Source organism: Schistocerca cancellata, chromosome 6 (genome assembly GCF_023864275.1).
Source record: "Schistocerca cancellata isolate TAMUIC-IGC-003103 chromosome 6, iqSchCanc2.1, whole genome shotgun sequence".
NCBI lineage: Eukaryota > Metazoa > Arthropoda > Insecta > Orthoptera > Acrididae > Schistocerca > Schistocerca cancellata.
In genome coordinates this window covers 292292094-292312431 of record NC_064631.1, presented here as the reverse complement: position 1 = coordinate 292312431, position 20338 = coordinate 292292094, and the positions used below count along the sequence as shown (strand labels likewise).

The 20338-nt window shown below is 42.9% G+C and overlaps 1 protein-coding gene and 1 pseudogene across 5 annotated transcripts in view; one reads left to right on the top strand and one right to left on the bottom strand.

Annotated features, from left to right (window-relative positions):
- The window catches only part of LOC126190670 (semaphorin-1A), a 925653-nt gene that overhangs the window by 105311 nt on the left and 800004 nt on the right, over positions 1-20338 (bottom strand). The window lies entirely within an intron of this gene.
- LOC126089766 (5S ribosomal RNA) lies at positions 6541-6658 on the top strand (annotated as a pseudogene).

Sequence of the window (20338 nt, the reverse complement as noted above, 5' to 3'; positions counted from 1 at the left end):
ATGTTGCTTTGTTAACATACTGTACGTTATTTCAGCAGCGTAGCAGATGTCTCAACTTTCGACTTTCTGCTTTCCTTGATCAAACCTATATGTGGACACGATTCTTTGCGTGGCACGGCGAAGAAGTTTGCCATGAAGAGTCCACGCCAAAGAGCTGAGGCAATGAGTCTCTACAATACATCAAAGTGCGTAATACGATTCCCAAGAGGAGTGCTGTAACAATGTACTTCATGCGTATTTCTCTTATTTTTTTCTTTTATTTATGCAACCTCAGCCAGCCTGCGGTACATGATGAATAGCTTGCTTACACACACACACACACACACACACACACACACGATTTGCTTACACTATTTACACTGTTTTAAAGATATTACTTACAACACGATGTTGTCCCATCACTGGCATGAAATGTCATCCCAAACGGTAATTCAATGCGTAACTCCTAAAATTCATGCCTCCAGACAACTTTCCTGACGTGCGCTGCTTTCGTGTACGTTATATGAAAGTGGTTACTACCACTAACTTTATGCAGCGACCCGCAAACAAAATACGCTACGCCAAGCAACTTGTCTGGTAATTAACGCTACCCTTGCGAAGCCGGGGCGGGTCGCTCGTACACCACAAATCTGGACTAAATCATCATTAAATTATCAACACCTCAATAATAATAACAATAATAATAATAATAATAATAATAAACCCCACAACAGACGAAAACTGCGAACTATCTGTCATGGGGACTGCATTCTCCCATCCCCAATGATGATGAGCTGATGACATAACTGAGCCGAGACATTTGGTCGAGAAAACTAAGAAAAATTTCGGTTTTGCAAAAGAACAGGCGGAACCCAAACTTACAATCAATGTAACCAACTCTTTCTTATTTCAAGTGCAAACTCGTACTAATTTATATTTAAACATTTTAAAAGGTTCTCTCTTTTTATGTCTCAGTCACTGTCGAAATATAGTTTACACTTTCTTATGTGATGGGAACGATCTGTCGATACAATGGAAAGAAATTTCTTCTGTAGCTAAGATCCCTAAATATTATTTATTACAGACACAGACAGAAAATCGCACCAACAAGAAAGATTTGTGCGACATAAACGAAAGTTGGTACGCGTGTCTCTAAGTCTGAAAGATGATATCTATTCAAATTTCGCGCCAGTCGCATAAGATTGGCGCTAGCAGTGTCACTATGAGGATCCAAGTCAGACTTCTTTTAAATACACGCTTTAACGTTCGTCAGCATTAGTAACATTTCAGATTGGGCATGTGAGATGATGTTAGTCAAGAATGCCTTTAAGGTGACAAAGACGCTATTATCAACACCTCACTGAGTTTGAACGACGTCTACAATTATTGTTAATAGGGCTACGGGAAGCTGAATGTTCCTTCCGCGATATTGCAGAAAGATTTTGCAGGGGTGTAGCGACTGTACATGACTACTGGCAGCGATGGTCACGGTAATGTACGGCCACAAGAAAGCCAGCCTCCGGACGGCCACGTGGCAACTACCGAGTGGGAAGACCATCTTGTTCGGCGTATGGTTTCGGCACATCGTACTGCATCTGCAGCAGCAATTTGAGCAGTAGTTGGCACCACAGTGACACAACTAACTTTTACAAAACGGTTACTGTTAAGGACAGCTTCGAGCCAGACGCCCTATAGCATGCATTGCACTCACTCCAAACCACCGCTATTTCCGACCTCTGTAGTGTCAAGCGAAAGCTCACTGGAGGGCAGGGTTGTCTGTCGTGTTTCCTGATGAAAGCTGGCTCTGCCTAGGTGCCAGTGGCGGATGTGCGTTGGTTAGGAGGCGGTCAGGTGAGCGCCTGCAGCGTGCCCCCCCCCCCCCCCAACACACACACACACACACACACACACACACACACACACACACACTCTGGACCTACACCTGGTGTTTTTGTCTGGGGTGCGACTTAGTACTTCGTATAACTGCAGGAGCACCCCCGTGGGTATTCCACGCTTCCTGACTGTAAATTTGTGCTTGCTGATTCTAACTGTTGAGCTGCCATTCATGAACAGCATTTAGAGGATGTTTTCCAACAGGATAATGCTCGCCCAGTTACTGCTGTTGTAACATAACATGCTCTATAAAGTGCCGACATGTTGCCTGACTCCAGTCGACATCATCGGACAACTCCAGCAACTGGCATGGAACTCCATCCCACAAACTGGCAATCGGCACCTGTACAACACGACGCATGAACTTTTGCATGCTAGCATTCATCATTCTTGCGGTTACACCCGATATTAATGTACCAGCATTTCACATTTGCAATTGCTTATCTCGCACTTACATTAACCTGTGATCTTGCAATGTTAATCACTAAAATATGTTACCTAGACAAATGTATTCCCGAAATTTCATTATCTACATTAATTATTTTTTTTGTTGTTGCAGTTTTTTTCGTCAGTGCGTATTTGTTCCTCTCGTTCAGTGAGAATATGGTATAATGCTAAGCTGTAAGTAACTCCTTACTAACAATATTTTGGTTCAAAGTAGTGGCGACACTGAATTTCCCATCACTAATATTCCATGTTGATGGCAGCTAATTTCTCTTTGTGACACAACAATACCTTCTGAAAATTCACGTAATGGTACACTAGCGCCATCTGATGACAGCTCTACATGTGCACGTTCTGACCTGAGCTACAGGTCCGTTCAGCTCCTACCTTGATGATGTCGGTTTTCTAGGCTACATTTTATATCTACGCCATTTCAATTGAGCGAAAACGTTTAGCGCAATGTGTATTTTCTACTGTCGCCTTCTTATTACTGACAAACTACTGTGCTTACGCTGCAATATGAGTGGTATGTGTTCCCGCAAAGTGACATATGTACGCACTTGACATTTCCGAAGGTACGCAATTTATTTGTTATGCTCTAGCTGCAGTGCCCGGCGTAGCCCGAGATGTTTAATATCTGCCACACACAGTGACTGGCCCTGTTCCGATTAGCATTTTTAATTAATTTCTTCAAGAAAATTTTCGCAAACATATTTTCCCTCTATGATAAGATGATTAGTTGCGCCACCTGTTGTTTTGCGTTATGTATCTCACTGCGTTTTTAGAGGATTCGTCTTCTATTGTTTCAGTTTAGTTTCCACTGTGTCAAGTAGGGCTGTGTTTGAGCACGACTCGAACGCTTTGAACGGTTTACGTCACAGTTCAGGGAACCTCTGCTTCTGTTCCATCTTTTGACAGGCCCGCGATCTACTAACTTGTTAGTACTATACCCACAACCTGCCTTAGAGTTTACATGACAATGTTGATTTCAATACTAAAAATAACTGTGAAACAATGATTAAAACTTCTTCTAGGGTATGTGTCATATGTAACAACGGCAAATAACAAATAAATAAATGGAATCTGCCAGGAAGTTTCATATCAGCGCACACTCCGCTGCAGAGTGAAAATCTCATTCTGGAAACATCCTCCAGGCTGTGGCTAAGCCATGTCTCCGCAATATCCTTTCTTTCAGGAGTGCTAATTCTGCAAGGTTCGCAGGAGAGCTTCTGTAAAGTTTGGAAGGTAGGAGACGAGGTACTGGCAGAAGTAAAGCTGTGAGTACCGGGCGTGAGTCGTGCTTCGGTAGCTCAGATGACCTCACCTGCAAGTCACACATGAAAAATAAATCAGTAGTACAGCAGATACAAGAATGGCGAGAAACATCTGGTGTCTGATATGAAGAAAGATCTTGAACTCCCTATAGATGCATTTAGAAAATTGAAACTGACAAAAACAAGGCAGTGAAATATTTTGCGATGTCGCTGTTCGAGACTTCTCTTCTGTCCATGTAATTTACCCTGGAAGGAACACACATCAAGGATTTACTGAATGATTAATTTGGGTCTGGGAAATGATGATGAGGAACCGGCTGCAGAAGAAGAAAATGTGCATGCTGATCTGCCACCAGTTGAAGGTGACAGTGAAGGTGCTAAATTGTGCTACTACTAAAGACTCATTTTTTGAATGCTGTATGTAATTTATGACTGAAATTATCTGTCACCTTATTTATGTCATTTCATTGTAGCCATTTTTGTTACTGTTTTTGGTGAATAAAAAAAAAAGATGGTAGAGCACTTGCCCGCGAAAGGCAAAGGTCCCGAGTTCGAGTCTCGGTCGGGCACACAGTTTTAATCTGCCAGGAAGTTTCATATCAGCGCACACTCCGCTGCAGAGTAAAAGTCTCATTCTGGAAATGGATAAAGAGTTTGGGATCAATCATGTTTCTGTCAAATACTTGAGCTTTCCTCGTCCCGCGATCTAATGGTGTCTGATCTCCAGGACGGATACTGCTGCTGTAATTTGTTCTCCCGATAGGAATTACAGTCAGTTTACCACGGTATATTTCGTTTGTGCGGCATTTAATTTTTCATTAATTTTCTTGATTGTTTCATCTGAATGTACAAATTTGAAGTTAATCGGCCGCGAACTTTTAGAGGTTTATGGTAACAACCTTACCCCTTTATATATTACACAAATGTATATATATTGTACATATGTGTCAAGTAGGATAACGAAATCTTATGTAGACAATCTACCTCTTGTCTTGAAGGCAAAGAATGCAAATTTTAATTTTAATTTCATCAAGAACGGAATAAAACTCTTGATTTACATGTAATTATATATTCCCTAATGTTTGGAAAATTAGTCTTTTACAGCATTAAAAAATTCTCCTTGCTAATGTCATTTATCCTTCGTTACACCTGTAGATCGGATGATGACAGCAAGCGAAACCGGTCATCGTGAAATAAATAATATATAGTGATCTCGCCTTCCGAAGAAATTTCTTTCCAATTTACAAAATTGTCTAACACCAGTCTGTTTTCTGAAACAACTGTCTGTAATTTGTATCGTTCACAGTATGCCTACTGAGCTGCTAGTAGGTCGAAACAACACTAAAGGAGAAAATTGGTCTCTTGCTCAAACTATAGAAAATGCTTGGCTAGCGTTCTAAAACATTGTTACGTCTACAGCTGAATTTCTATTTCGCGGAAAGTCACTGATTACGTTTAATTTTTCAGAGACATTATAGAAGAAAAAGGGTAAATTATCGCGATAAACACAAAATAACAGAACACTTATCACTTATGCAAAAAGCACAAAAATACTATCTCTGAATAGTTAAATGTAATCACCGACTTTCCGCGAAACAGAAATTCCATTCTAAACATATAGCATCGCTGGAGCCGAAGCTGTCAGAAAAGCTGTCAAAAAATAACTTTACAAGATCACGCAAATAAAAAGTAAACATATAAATAAAGTGATCATATCATAACAAAAAGACAACCGACATTTACGCTCCAAAATGCCATGGACGTAAGCATAAGGAGCCATATGTAGATGTAGAGTAACATAGACGAAAGGAACACTATTATACCATCTTCACGTGTAGACCTGATAATGGCAAATCGCCGAACGAGCTCGTCGTGTAACTTACATCGCTACGAGTAAATAAATAAATAGTGCAGCAAAAAACTTGCACGTAAAAATAAAATATGTCGTTCTTCGACCTCGTGCAAGCTGCGGGCCCACTGGAAAGGAAACTGTTGAATTCAACAGTGTTGCGTCGTTAAAATTTTGTGCTCTATAAACAGTCTTATTTTATAAACTGTATCTGTTTTCGTTTTCAAGCAAATTAGGAGCAGCCCTCGAGGAGAAATTGCTCAGCAATAGGACACTCTGGAGATACTGTCGCGAAAAGATAAAACATAACAATGACACGGCGAAGACTCCGAGAGAGCGATTGCTTTGGCTGCAAAGCAGACAGCGCGGTACAAACGGAAATTATTCGAACCCTTGCTCCGCCCCCAATCTGCATTTTAATGGGAGTGCAAGGCAGCGCGCCTATTAAAAATAATAGCGGCGGGGGCGGCTCGCGTGCTGCGGCGCTGCTCGGGTGATCGGCGGAGGGGGGACAAGTAACAGCGGCCGGCCCCACACTTACTGGGCGTGGTCGTCCTAACACCCTCTCGTCTCGCGTTTAACTAACTGCACTCCAAGCAGTCAGGAAACAAGCCTGATGATATGCTGCAAGCTTCCCGCAGATAGCGGCCAAAGCTGACAGCGGAGACCTCACGTCTCTACAGTACGATTTAACGTACACTGGTGAGCACAATTTAAGGACGATACTAACCATCGCACCATGTGTCATTGACAAATAACATAGTTTGATGAAACTTGGACCATACATAGCAAGAACAGCTATACTATGGTACGGAAGATGACTGACAGCAATGCGCAATGAGGCGAAAATAATTCTTTTATTCAAAAACAATCATTACACTGAAGTCACGGTTATTTCTAATGGTTCCCTGGAGATTACAAACGGCGAGACAAGGTTTTTAATGGGACGGACAGCAATGCATGCTCTGCAACGTGCCCCAATGCTGGCCGGTAAGTTGCTAAGTATTTACGTTAGGGCGTTCCTTCCTCCACCAGCGCAGTTGCCAAATGCTGGATGGTAGTTCATAGGTGCGGATATGCTGCTACACGTCTCCAAAACAAGCCAACGGCCTTGCCGCAGTGGTAACACCGGTTCCCGTCAGATATCCGAAGTTAAGCGCTGTCGGGCTGGGCTAGCACCTGGATGGGTGTCCATCCGGTCTGCCTAGCGCTGTTGGCACGCGGTGTGCACTCAGCCCTTGTGAGGCAAACTGAGGAGCTACTTGATTGAGAAGTAGCGGCACCGGTTTCGGAAACTGACATACGGCCGGGAGAACGGTGTGTTGACCACATGCCCCTCCATATCCGCATCCAGTGACGCCTGTGGGCTGAGGATGACACGGCGGCCAGTCGGTACCTTTAGGCCTTCATGGCCTCTTCGGTAGGAGTTTTAGTTCTTAGTCTCCAAAACAACCCACACGTGATCGATGGGATTTAAGCGTGGAACGGGAATGTCAGTCCATTTACTAAATATCCTTTCGATCCAAGAACGTTTCCACCCCCGCAGCCTGTTATGGTCACGCATCGTCATACATAAATATTGAAGAGCCGAATGCATCAGGAAAAGTAGTAGGATTAATCACTAAATTACAGGCCCATATCGTTAACGTCGATATGCAGCAGGATTTTAGAACATACATTGCGTTCGAACATTATGAATTACCCCGAAGAAAACGGTCTATTGACACACAGTCAACATGGGTTTAGAAAACAACGTTCTGTGAAACACAACTAGCTCTTTATTCACATGAAGTGCTGAGTGCTATTGACAAGGGATTTCAGATCTATTCCGTATTTCTGGATTTCCGGGAGGCTTTTGACACTGTACCACACAAGCGGTTCGTAGTGAAATTGTGTGCTTATGGAATATCGTCTCAGTTATGTGACCGGATTTGTGATTTCCTGTCAGAGAGGTCACAGTTCGTAGTAATTGACGGAAAGTCATCGAGTAAAACAGAAGTGATTTCTGGCGTTCCCCAAGGTAGTGTTTAGGCCCATTGCTGTTCCTCATCTATATATTAACGATTTGGGAGACAATTTGAGCAGCCGTCTTCGGTTGTTTGCAGATGACGCTGTCGTTTATCGACTAGTAGTGTCATCAGAAGATCAAAACAAATTGCAAAACGATTTAGAAAAAATATCTGAATGGTGCGAAAAGTGGCAGTTGACCCTAAATAACGAAAAGTGTGAAGTCATCCACATGAGTGCTAAAAGGAACTCGTTAAACTTCGGTTACACGATAAATCAGTCTAATCTAAAAGCCGTAAATTCAACTAAATACCTAGGTATTACAATTACGAACAACTTAAATTGGAAGGAACACACAGAAAATGTCGTGGCGAACGCAACGAAAGACTGCGTTATTGGCAGGACACTTAGAAAATGGGACAGACCTACTAAAGAGACTGCCTACACTACGATTGTCCGTCCTCTTTTACAAAACTGCTGCGCGGTGTGGTATCCTTACCAGATAGGAGTTCAAAGAAGGGTAGCACGCGAACATCGAAAGAGTTCAAAGAAGGGTAGCACGTTTTGTATTACCGCGAAATATGGGAGAGAGTGTCACAGAAATGATACAGGATTTGAGCTGGAAATCATTAAAAGAAAGGCGTTTTCGTTGCGACGGAATCTTCTCACGAAATTCCAACCACTAAATTTCTCCTCCGAATGCGAAAATAGGGAGGAACTATCACCACGATAAAATAAAGGAAATCAGAGCTCGTACGGAAAGATATAGGTGTTCATTCTTTCCACGCGCTATACGAGATTGGAATAACAGAGAATTGTGAAGTTGGTTCGATGAACCCTCTGCCAGGCACTTCAATGTGATTTGCAGAGTATCCATGTAGATGTAGATGTAGACCCACATAGAGAAGGACTACAAGGTCACAATGAAGTTGACCGCCGAGTGTACCGTGTTCAAAGATTTGGATGTCAGTAAACGCCCGTGCAACATTATGCTTCCCCAAACCCTAACACCTGGACCACCAAAAAGCTCATGTACAATTTTCAGAGGTGCGTTACGTCCAACTATCGCCATATGACGATACGTCCGGAACCACAACTTAAACTGAATCTGCTCTTATACGAGAAGAGCACGCGACCCCACTCCTCACTGATCCATTCCCTATACTCTAGGCAGCTTCGCAAACGGTATTGCCCGACGTACGCGTGTCAGTGGAACGGAGTACTGGTTAGTGGGCAAAGAGGCTCCCTCCTGCAGACGCCATGTCAGCGTGGAATTTGAGACTGCGAGCCTTGCAGCCTCGTTAAATGTCGTTGAAATTGCACCAGTTTTTGACGTGGGTCCCTTCACGCCTGTTGCACAATGTAACGTTCATCTGCTGTCGCAGTACTGCGTGTGATTGGGAACGATCTCCATGCACGTGAAACAATGCTATAGTTCAGGCGGCTCCTGTCGCAAGTCGAGCCCCACAATGATAAAGGGGGTCCAGTATCCGCAAGGCTGAGGGGGAAGCTGAACCATATGCAAGACTCCCATAATCAAGACTGGACAGAATCAGGGTTTCGTAGAGCCGCAAAAAGGTAAGGCAATATGCACTGCAACTAGTGTTACTGCGATCGCGAAGTGTATTGAGTTGTCGCCGGCACTTTCACTTAAGTTGGCGAAGGTGGTGAAGCCACGTCAGCCAGGAATCCAGAACCAATCCGTTGTGTCTCACCTACAAGAAGTAACTGATCGTGTAGGTAAAGCTCTGGGTGTGGGTGGGCAATACAGCAACGACAAAAGTGCATGAGACGAGTCTTGGTGGCTGAAAACTGAAAGCCATGGGTGAGATCCCATGATTGCGCTTTTCGTAAGGCGCCATGTAGGCAACACTCAGATACACACATACTAGAGGAGCAATAATAAATCAAACACCTTCGGCATATAAGGAGGGCGATACCGAAGACCCCACAGCCGCCGCTAGACCATTGATGAAAAAAAAAAGAGGATATTCAGTACAGAGCCCTGCTGCACCCCATTGTCTTGGATATCGGGGGAGGGGGGGGGGGGGTACTGTACCCATTTGAACTCAAAACATACAGTGCAACAACAAATTCTTGACAAAAATTGGGAGGGGACCCTGGAGACCCCACTCATGTAATGTAGTAAGGATGTGACGAAGCTGTGTCACGTAATAAGTGACGAAGCTGTGTCACGTAATAATGCTTCTGTAGGTCGGAAAAGACAGCGAAGAAGTGCTGATGATGTGCAAAGGCCGTCTGGACGGTGGACTGCAAGTGAACCAAATTATCAGCAGTGGAGCAGTCTTTGCAAAAACCACCCTGAGATGCAGCCAAAAGACCCCAAGACTCAAGGAGCCAACTCAGCCACTTGCTCACCATGCGTTCGAGCAACTTACAGAGAATGTTGGTAAGGCTGACTGGCCAATAACTAACCATTTCTAGGGGGTTATTACCCGGTTTCAAAACCGGAACTAACATGCCTTCTTGCCACTGAAATGGGAACTCACCCCTGTCCCAGATACAATTAAAGAGGGCAAGGATGCGACGGTGACTATCTACAGAGAGATGTTTCAGTATTTCGTTGTGGATGCTGTCTGGTCCTGGGACCATATCAGGGCAATGGGCTAGGGTACTGGCGAGTTCACATTCAAGACTGGGAAAGGTGGTGGGAGCTGAGAAAGTAATGCAGACAGTACATCCTGGGACACGACTTTATCAGGACGGAGATCAACATTACAGATGATAAAATCCTGATGTGCCCTTACCCAAACAGCCACAGCCTCTAAAGGTGTATCAACAGACACAAGGTAATGGAGTCCAGAGCATAAGTACACACTACATGTGATACCTTCTCATAGTCGGTACAATTCTTAAAGCAACCTCAGAAGCCACAAAGGGCAGAGGTTCAACATGCTAGATCCACTGACATAGGTTCTGTGGTACATTGCCTGTGGATGATCTGATGCTTCAAGGGTAACCAGGATCTTGGAAACAGAAGGTGTACATGCAGAGCTCAGTGGTGCGGCGGGCCATCAGAGTTTCCTTTGTCTTAGAGGAATTTCTTTTGTCCTCCTTGTCCTCCTCCTCCTCCTCCTCAGAAGACGAGGACTGAAGGTTTCCCTGAATTGGTTTCAGAGACAAGGGAAATCCGATGGCCAGCAGCTTGTCGTTCCTTCAGCCACCAGCTGGCATCTGGCTTTGGACAAACAGAAACCATGGAAGGGAGATTCCTGAGGGACCCCTTCTTTGCTAGAAAAGCCAGAGGAGGATGAGGCAACTCCAGCCGGGAGATGGGGCTGATGTCCCCGGCAGGCAGGGAGCCAATGCTCCCTAAATGGGTAAGCACCAGAAGGGTCTCCAACCACCCGGTGGGCAGGCATTAGCAGGTGGCTCTGATAGCCCACTGCAAGAGGCGCAACAGAGGACAGCACCATCGACATAGAAGGTGAAGACGTTGTGGCTATAGCGTAACATTGTGTCATTTGTATGGGATTAAGATGTCAAACTTTTTCTGGCCTCTTAATAAGTGTGCTTCCCCAGGGTCTTGTACTCCTGGATTTTCTTCTCACGCTGAAAAATTGAGCATTCTGGTGAGCAGGGAGAATGGAGCTCACCACAGTTTAATGATGATGTTTGGTTTGTGGGGCGCTCAACTGCGCAGTTAACAGCGCCCGTACAAATTCCCAATCTTTGCTCAGTCCAAACTCGCTACTTTCATGAATGATGATGCAGTGATGAAGACAACACAAACACCCAGTCATCTCGCACCAGAGTTTACACAGATAGGGGCAGGGGCACAAGGAATGTTCATGTGCAACGGAGACCAACAGTACCTGCAGACAGGGGTAAGGGTGCAACGAGAAGACATACGTCCAAACATCATACACCTGATGATTCTAGTAAGAGGAGGAACATAGGGTTTCTTGTCACGCCGGTATACCATCACCTTGACCTTCTCAGGCTTCCCTTGGTCCCCTATGGACGCAATGGATGAAGTGCACAACCCATCGGTCTAAGTTAGCCAATAGCTCATTGTCAGACTGCAAAAGAAGATCACAGTGAAAGATGACGCCGTGGATCATATTGAGCCTCTTGTGGGGAGTGACAGTCACGAGTCTGCCACGCAACTTTTCATAAGAGAGCAGCGCCTTGGCTGGGCAGGAGATGGCGTTTTAACCAGGATCGAGCTGCTCTTCATCTTAGAGATGGCTGCAACTTCCTTGCATTTGTCTTCAATGTGTTCGACAAAAAATAAAGGTTTTGTGGACAAAAAGGTGTTCCCGTTGGTCCTGGCAGAGACCACATATTGGACGGGAGTATTTTTCTCCTTGTCGTCTAGTCCAACATTCCTCCCACGGCGTGGTCAGGGAAAGGAAAGCATTGGGGTCATATTGCGTTGACTCATACGAAGCCTTTCCATTAGGAGAGACTCCTAGACCACGAGCAGGAGAAAGTTTAAGTCATTTCATGCGCGAACTATCCACCATGGGGTGACGCCCAATCTGAACAGGGGCTCTCCTCTTGGGCGCCACCCAGCCTCAGCAATATTTACCTGGCCAGTAATCCATTGCTGAGAGACCCCATGCTCCAGTCATGATGGGCACATACTGTACTCCACAGTATACATGGCGAGTGTGCATTGTAGGCACCAACAGTGCGATACCTGTATGCCTGTATGTTTTTAGATTTAATTTTATTACTCGTAACAGAGACTCAACGTTCCTTTGTTTAACAGCGCGTCGTCAAAATAAGTATGAAATGCTAATGTCTCTGCAATACATAATGTCGACTATTCAGTTAAAGTTCGTACCTATTTTGCCATTTTAGAGATGAGAAACCTTAAGCACTTCTGCTTCTATAGTCTCAGTATCAAATGTTCACTAATTTCAATTTACTTCCTATCTCAGTTCAGTATTTAACACAAATTATATATCAATGTCACTTCAGAGATATTACGTCGGTTCCACACTTACGGAATAACACGTAATTGTCATTTAACATCACTTTTATTAATAATCCTTTATCTTATGACGAATCCTTTATCTTATGACGTAAATGTTAATGAATGATCACTATCTAGGAGGAAAGAGGGATTGATTCTAATCATGAGATAATAGCTTTTAATGAGCCCGCAATCGTTAATTAAATAAAAAGTCACGTTCAAGGATGATATGCAAACAACTTTCGTTACGTCCGTTTTCACGTATCTGTCGAAGCTAATCCTGTCGCCCAAAATTCAAATTAACACTGACGTTAACCCCTTTTGTCGGAACATCGAATCGTAACTATTATGTCAAAGTTTATTCTAGTCCCCGAAATAATTCCTTTCAGACACACGCACGACCGAACAGCAGAATGGAACACAACCGACTTGTTTTAACAACCGAACAACGCAATGACGTTACATTACGACAATGTCCGCCCAATGAACATCTCTTTGACTTTATCTTTTCTACTCTGTTTAATTAAATTATTCCTAATTACAATTTATTCAGCTATTTAATGAAAACATCTAACAAAAAATAAAATAAATTTATCCCAACGTAAAAGATCCGTTATAAAGTGTAGGTTTGCAGCACAGAAAGTGAAACTGGTGCTGCAAAGGCTGGGGCCCCGTGGTAGCCAAGCACATACTCGTCCAACCAGGGGGGTAAGAAGATATCCTATGTAGCTTTTCCCCCTTAAATGGCACAATGCTTAGATACTACTAACACATTCGAAATTGTGTTAAAATTTTATGCGCTATATTCACGTCAATGCATGTGCAACGTTCGGTCTGTTCTTTTACATCGATAACAGACTAAAATAAAATAGTAAATAAATAAAATATTAATTTTTGTTCCAGTCACCTGATGCCGAAAAATACATTCATTCAGTCAAGTATTACATATTGCTTTAATTCACGCATTTGGAGAGAATATTAATGGCTCGTATAATTACCTTGAAAAATACAGAGCAGTCATATCTTTGTGAATTCTCCTGTTTTACTTCCTGACTTGAATATTAAAAGCGCATTTGGAACAAAACCAGATTGTCCTTCTGTAGGGGGAAGCAATAACTTATTTTTAAGAGTCAAATAAAGTCTGCTACTAGTGGCTTCTCTGCCACTGTGTTTCTTCCCCCCCTTCTTTCCACGCGTTATATGACCTCGTTCTACGTTGAGGGATGTGGCTGGATGCATTGAAATTTGTGATAAGCAAGTGCCCGTTGTGGGTTGCAGCATCCTTTGCTAAGAGGTAAAAGTAATCTTTTTGTTGAAGACCTTGTTGGTGCGATTAAATCCACAGGAACGTCGGCAGAGTTCCATATTACTGTAGTCCATTCACATTCTTCATAATATTTGTAAGATTGGTGTTATTGCCCCGCCATACTGCTGGGAAACAGAGCCGATATTATCACGAGCTTGTTCAGTTCAAACGAGCAGACGAACCGGATAGAATGCCTGACAACGAGCAGGCACAGGATGACAGGACATCCGGAAATAAACTTCATGGCACTAAAGGGAGCTGAACAGAGTAGAAATTGTACAGTAAGACAGAGATTGGAAAACACCCAACGATAATTGTGGATGTAGCGTGCAAGTGCTTTTCTGAAATGAAGAGAATAGCACAAGAGGGGAATTCGTGGCGGGTCACATCGAACAAGTCAGAACACTGATGTCAAAAAAACTGATAGAGGAATTCGGGCGTTGTCCCTTCCTGCGTAAATCGGATCAGTTGTTTTTATGATAGGGAAGCGTTCTTCAATACCACGGGCGATCTGTCGCGCGCGGAAATTGGTGAAAAGAGCACCAGTAAATTTGCCGTGCAAAGAGTGTAAGGGCTTTCAGACTATCACCTAAAATCATGCCCACACACTAATACTTACACGAAAGTGATGCCTTGACTATACGATAGCCGAAAATTTTCTTTTACCCACGTGTACTTATTGTGGTAATTTACTATTCCATCGAACAGTAAGGAACAGTTGTTGCCGGACATATATTTATAAGGCTTTTTACAGTATCAACTAGTATCATTTACTATAAGGCAAAAGGACAGGTCTTTTCGAACAAGCTGTACATCGATATATCAGAAATATCGATATGCTTAATCAGATATCTATATTATACTGGTAACATATCGACAATATTGATGCTTTCCCTCAACATATCCTGGTTTCTATGCACATTGTTACTGAATGTACGAAACTGTCATAGCGTAAGTTTATCATAGGCGTTCATGAGCCTCAGTATCTATAAACATAGAACAACTCGGTTAGTTCACGCAGATTGTGAAACTGAGCGGTCAATGAATTCCTGTTTCATCTGGGCCCAAGGGGATAGTAGCTCTCCTGATTATCCGAAGCCAATCGTGTGCCTCCATCTGCTCAGTACGGCTACTGAAGTGCTAACTTACAGCTGACAAACTGGCGTGTACTTCGTGGTTTTTCCAGTGTGTTGTGTGAGTTACCAAGCTTGTGTGATGAGGCAAGACTTCTAGGAGTGATTGTAGAGACACTTCACAAACGACAGCAGCATTAATGAGTCAATACTAAGTGTCACTTTTGCAACAAAACTTTTGGCAACTGAACCTTCATTGAGATAGGGCCAGATTACAAGTCATTCACAATGAATACAGTGAAGGAAATGAGGGTAGCCTTCAGCGCGAATCGTCCGCAGCTCGTGGTCGTGCAGTAGCGTTCTCGCTTCCCGCGCCCGGGTTCAATTCCCGGCGGGGTCAGGGATTTTCTCTGCCTCGTGATGACTGGGTGTCCTTAGGTTAGTTAGGTTTAAGTAGTTCTAAGTTCTAGGGGACTGATGACCATAGATGTTAAGTCCCATAGTGCTCAGAGCCATTTTCATTTGTTCCTGACACTGTTTTAGCGAGTCAGTACCTGAGTACTACTGTGACTCCAGTCCCACCATCACCTGGAAAGAAATTGTGTGTCAAACTCTTATTAAAGGCCCCTTTTTTAATGGACTGCCTAAAACAATATGGCCAGTAAGCATGTTAGCGTAAATACCGATACAGGCCTATGTATTGAATTGGAGAAGCCCTCATTTTCACAGCAAAGAGAAATGGGCCTGCGTTGATAAAATAATCTCAGTTTTAATTTGAAAGCAATGGAGTTGTTTCTGCATGATGGTTTTGCACATCTTTCATGTTTTAAACCACCTTACTGAAAATTTTTGTTTATAACGCAGAACATCATTTCTGAATGCCATTCCTTGGGCCAACACCGAACTGTGGTAGTAAGAAGAACTGTAGGTTTATCCACAGTTGCTCATTTCAAAATACTATTTTATACGTAGAAAAACTACTTTTTCTCTGTTTCCTATATTACTTTACGTTTAGTGTTATTAAACGGTTTTATATTTATTCTTCAATTTGCAAGTAATTAAAATTTGTAATTTATTACAATAATTACACAAAGATATTGACAAAACGCGTGTGCATATCGACAAAAACACACTTATAACAGAACAAATTTAAATTATAAAGGTTTTCCAGTTTCAGTCCCATCAGCTTCATTTCAAACAAGAATCACTCTGTCTGACATACGGACTATTCGACATATCCACAGTATCGACAGCTCACAGCCAACAAACAGAATGGTTGAAATATCGATATTTCAGATAATTTTTTCCATTTCTGTGCGCGGGATGCGTGGTCGGATGGCATAACTGGCAGCTCACTGCCCGCGGATTCAGAGATCCGGGTTCGAAGCTAGATCCAGTAGAGACTTTTAAATTTTCACAAACAGTCACGTAACGTTTCACCGATCGGTCGCATATATTCTGGTTACATTATTGCAAAATCGCTAAGTGCAGCCTCTTGATGTACAAATTTCGCATTCACGTTCAAGAAATTGAGAGCAAAACAGTGGCTACATTTGTTGCATTTCTGCTACCGCACTGCGTGCGCACTTTCTACCGCCGCTCAATTCCGATATGACATCAAGAGACTAGTTCTTTGAATCTTCTCTTGGTCCTAAACAGAGTGGACACGTGAAGCCGTTTTCGACTACTCCCTCACGGCCTCATAAATCTTTCTCACAGTTCCGACGAGACCCTTAAATACATACATTCTCCAGAGTAGGATGAAATCGCGTGCAATCATATAAAGGGAATGCGGAAGCTGCTAGACAGGAAGAATACTTCACTCACAGAGAATGCAGAATGACGCGAAGTCTCGTCTGGAGTCATCTGGCCGGCCAGTTGAATTAGAAGGCAGTTTCAGTTGCAAAGCGCAGATCTTATTTGCGAAAGTCGCGATTCCTCTCATACGTTCCTTATATTACGAAGTGGAACCCCCTTTGTAAGCTCATTCATATCCGATGCACGAATAATCAGAAACGATTTTGCTCCGTTCAGAAAGGCAATTTTCACCAAACATTGCGATGGCAAGAGAAAAAATGAAATTTAACGTAATTAATAATGCAACAGAAGGTATGCTTCTGAGTTTCGAAAGTTCTGTTGTTGAAACATCTCCCTGATGGAAAGGCCGAACAACGGCGGGAACTCGAAAGTTGTGACGTCAGCGAGAAGAACGCGTTGGTGTAAACAAAATCGTTGTGCTGTGTGGTCGTTACGAGATTGTTATTTAAGTACACACAAATCATATTGTGTTTTATTGAGTTGTGATCGCGTGAGTTTAATGCAACAACACCTTTATGCTATTTCATCCTCATTACATTATACAGCGTTGCGTGGCAAAACTTAATTAGAATTCAAGTTTCCTAAAGACGATGTAATGAGACAGACATTGCTCTATTCAATTCCAAGGCAGGATTTCGCAGTTACTAATTATGCATCGGTAAGTTTTGTTCTGAATGTACTTTAGTAATGTATGTTTTAGATTATGGTATATTATTGTTTGCCAGATCACTTGGCTTCAATACATTACGATTAATGTACTTCCTGCTCATTTTTCAGGTGTGTCGCAGTCATTTCAAAGGTAGCGACATTAAGTAGGAAGTATGTACCACTGACGGAAAAACCATAGCTGCTCCACTTTCAGAACCACGACTTGATTCAAATGTCGTGCCAGCTATTTTTTCTATCTGTCCAGCCTACCTATCTTCAGATGCAGGACCATCCCCAGAGGGACCAGAAGAAGAAAGGAGCGCGTTGGAGGGAGTAGTATTGCGGCAAAGCGCCAAGAATAGTGTAGCCCAACATAATGAGTTTTAATTAAAAAAACTGACAGTTAACGTAATATCTTTACAGAAGAATTAGATGAAAATAGTGAAACAAGAATATATATATTTTTTATTTGTATCGATCTCTTGGTACAGTCCTGCAACTCAATGTATACTGTGATTCATTATTATTTGAAAGTGGAAGGAGTTTCGTTAAATAAAATGCTTGTCACTGAACTTGTTCTGGAAGTTGTACCGGCAACAGAAAATTGTGTGGATACAACCGACTATGATTTTCATGCCTTAGTGTTTTTGTGTAAAAATATTATTTGGAAATTTGTGAATGTTTTACTCAACAACTGCTGTACATTTAAAAATGTCCCAGATGTTCCTAACAATTCATACGCACAAAAATAACGCATTTTTTTTCAAAGCCGTCAGTAGCTATGTTTACAAATGTTCTAGTTGCGTTGTATACGCTATGCAGCAAATCAATGGCAGTTATATTTTTTTTGCTTAATTTCCACATACAGAACTAAGATGTTTTCTCTGTTAAGTGACCTCATTCAAGTATCAACTCAAAAATCTCTAATTTCACGAGCCACACAATTCTTTTGGTGCTGGCTACTTTACTACGATCTCTGCTTGGCTGTGACGTCACGAAACTTTTGTTTCGTCTTCTTTTTAGGCGGTGTTGTCTGAAAGTACACGAAGCTGAAAAACTCCATGGTCCCACCGCCACGCTGACACCCTCGCATCCTGACGATAATTTACGCAGCGATGAGTATATCTGATCGCTAACATGGCAGTCAGAGCCTAATGGCGGATTTTCTCGTCTGTAATGGTATGGCCATTGTGCTAATGACTCGACAGCTGTTGCGCCCATTACTTGGCAGCTTCGTGACTTGGCAGCTCAGCTCACATAGCAGCTTGGCACGCGATGCCTCAACAAATGAGATGACCATCATTTCTTTACCTCTTATCCTGTCTCGCTTTACGTAGCTCCTTCCTTTGCCCTTATCACTGAGAATCGTAGAGGGGGAAACAGGCATCCAACTTAGCAGCACTTCCGGGCAGATAAAAATTCCCTTGAGATTTCCGAAAACGATTGAGGGAGGAACGAAAATGTCGCTTGGTAGCTCACACTGTTGTGTGGCCAGCTATACGTGTGCTTCACATTTATTCTCGTTAATTTTCACGTTTCACCATTTGGTATCGGCACGCATGCGATAGCATGCTCTGCCTGAGATGTTCCAAAACGCTGCGCATAGAAACGGGATTCTTCCGGAGCTCATACCTCTGTTTCTATTAGTGGAAGAAAGGGAGGGTGAAGTGCTTTGCATAGCCCTTGGGCTAGGGACCATTTGCATATCCAACAGAAGCATCGTCTTAGTGTACAGTACAGGGTCAAAATATGAATATTACACACTTCCTCCTACCTATGGAAAATGGAGCAAACTTGTTGGTTCTTTTTGCATTTGATGTGGTCTACGGTGGGCCTTAAGGGGCTCATGGAGGCACCATTAGTTTCATGGGCGGCTCTTTAGAAACATCCCCCCCCCCCAAAAAAAAAAAAAAACAAAATTTTTTTAATCATCTTTTCGTACCAAAACCTAGGAACGGATTCCAAGACGGCTCTGAATACCAAATGGCTGACGTTTTTAGTATATATTCCTAAGATCCAGATCTCTAACAAGCTTGAAATTGTCTTAATATCTTTGTCCGCTTCCAAGAAGCAGAAGTTCAAATTCACCTTACACGTAAAATCCGGTGGGAGGCTAACACGTACTTTATAATGTGACGTAGCACGGAGAAATACGCTGTAAAGTGCCTCCGTCATCAGCATGGTTCCGGGAACCGCAAGTGCAGTACTGAAGTACACGCGAAACTTTTTTGCACGTAAAATCCGGTCCGAGGTGTAAAATTAGTTTTACTTTACTTCAATTTCAATTAAGTAAACTATCTAAATTTTATTTTCATATGAGTTACGTGCCCTGCTGTAGCAGGGAAGAGACTGGAATCAGCGGAAAAATGCTCTATCGGAGCACAGAAAATGCGTATATGTTCCTGTTTATTTAGGACTCTGACTGAAAAGTGGCGTATTAGCTGCCTTATTCTCCCTTCCCCGGAACATTTAAAAACTTTCCCAAAAATTTTGGCATGCGAACATATTCGCGCTTTAACATGCGGAAAGACAGAACAGTGGCAGTAGCAAAGAGACATGAAAGTAATTTAGACAGTGGTTGGTGTATAGAAATAATGAATGAGACAATGGCAGTGTGAGAGAAGGAGAGGGACAGAGTGGCAGCGGAACGTAGTTGATAGTGCCAGGAAAAGAGTAGAGGAGGCAGTGCCGGAGGGGGTGGGGGTGGGGAATAAAGACAAAGTGGAAGAAGGCGAGAGCCAGTGATAACGAGAGAGACAGTCTGTGACCACTTCAACGAGGAAGAGGGACCTGGAGTGAATGACAGTGAGAACAGGCAGCAGCAGTAGGAAGAAAGGAGTGAGATACTAGCAGTAAAAGAGAGGAAGATGGAAGCAGTGACAGTGAGAGGAGATTGTAATAGTAGGACAGAACGAAGAGGACTGTGGCTACATACAGAATGACAGAGAGATACGGAGAGATAATGGCAGTGAGGTGGGCTGAATGTGTGAGTGAGAATGGGCAAATGGGAATGGATGTGTAAGAGCGATTTACAGCGATGGACTTGTTGGTGTAAGTGAGTGAGTTAGTTACAGTTAGGGAAGCTTGTCTGAGTTGAGTTGC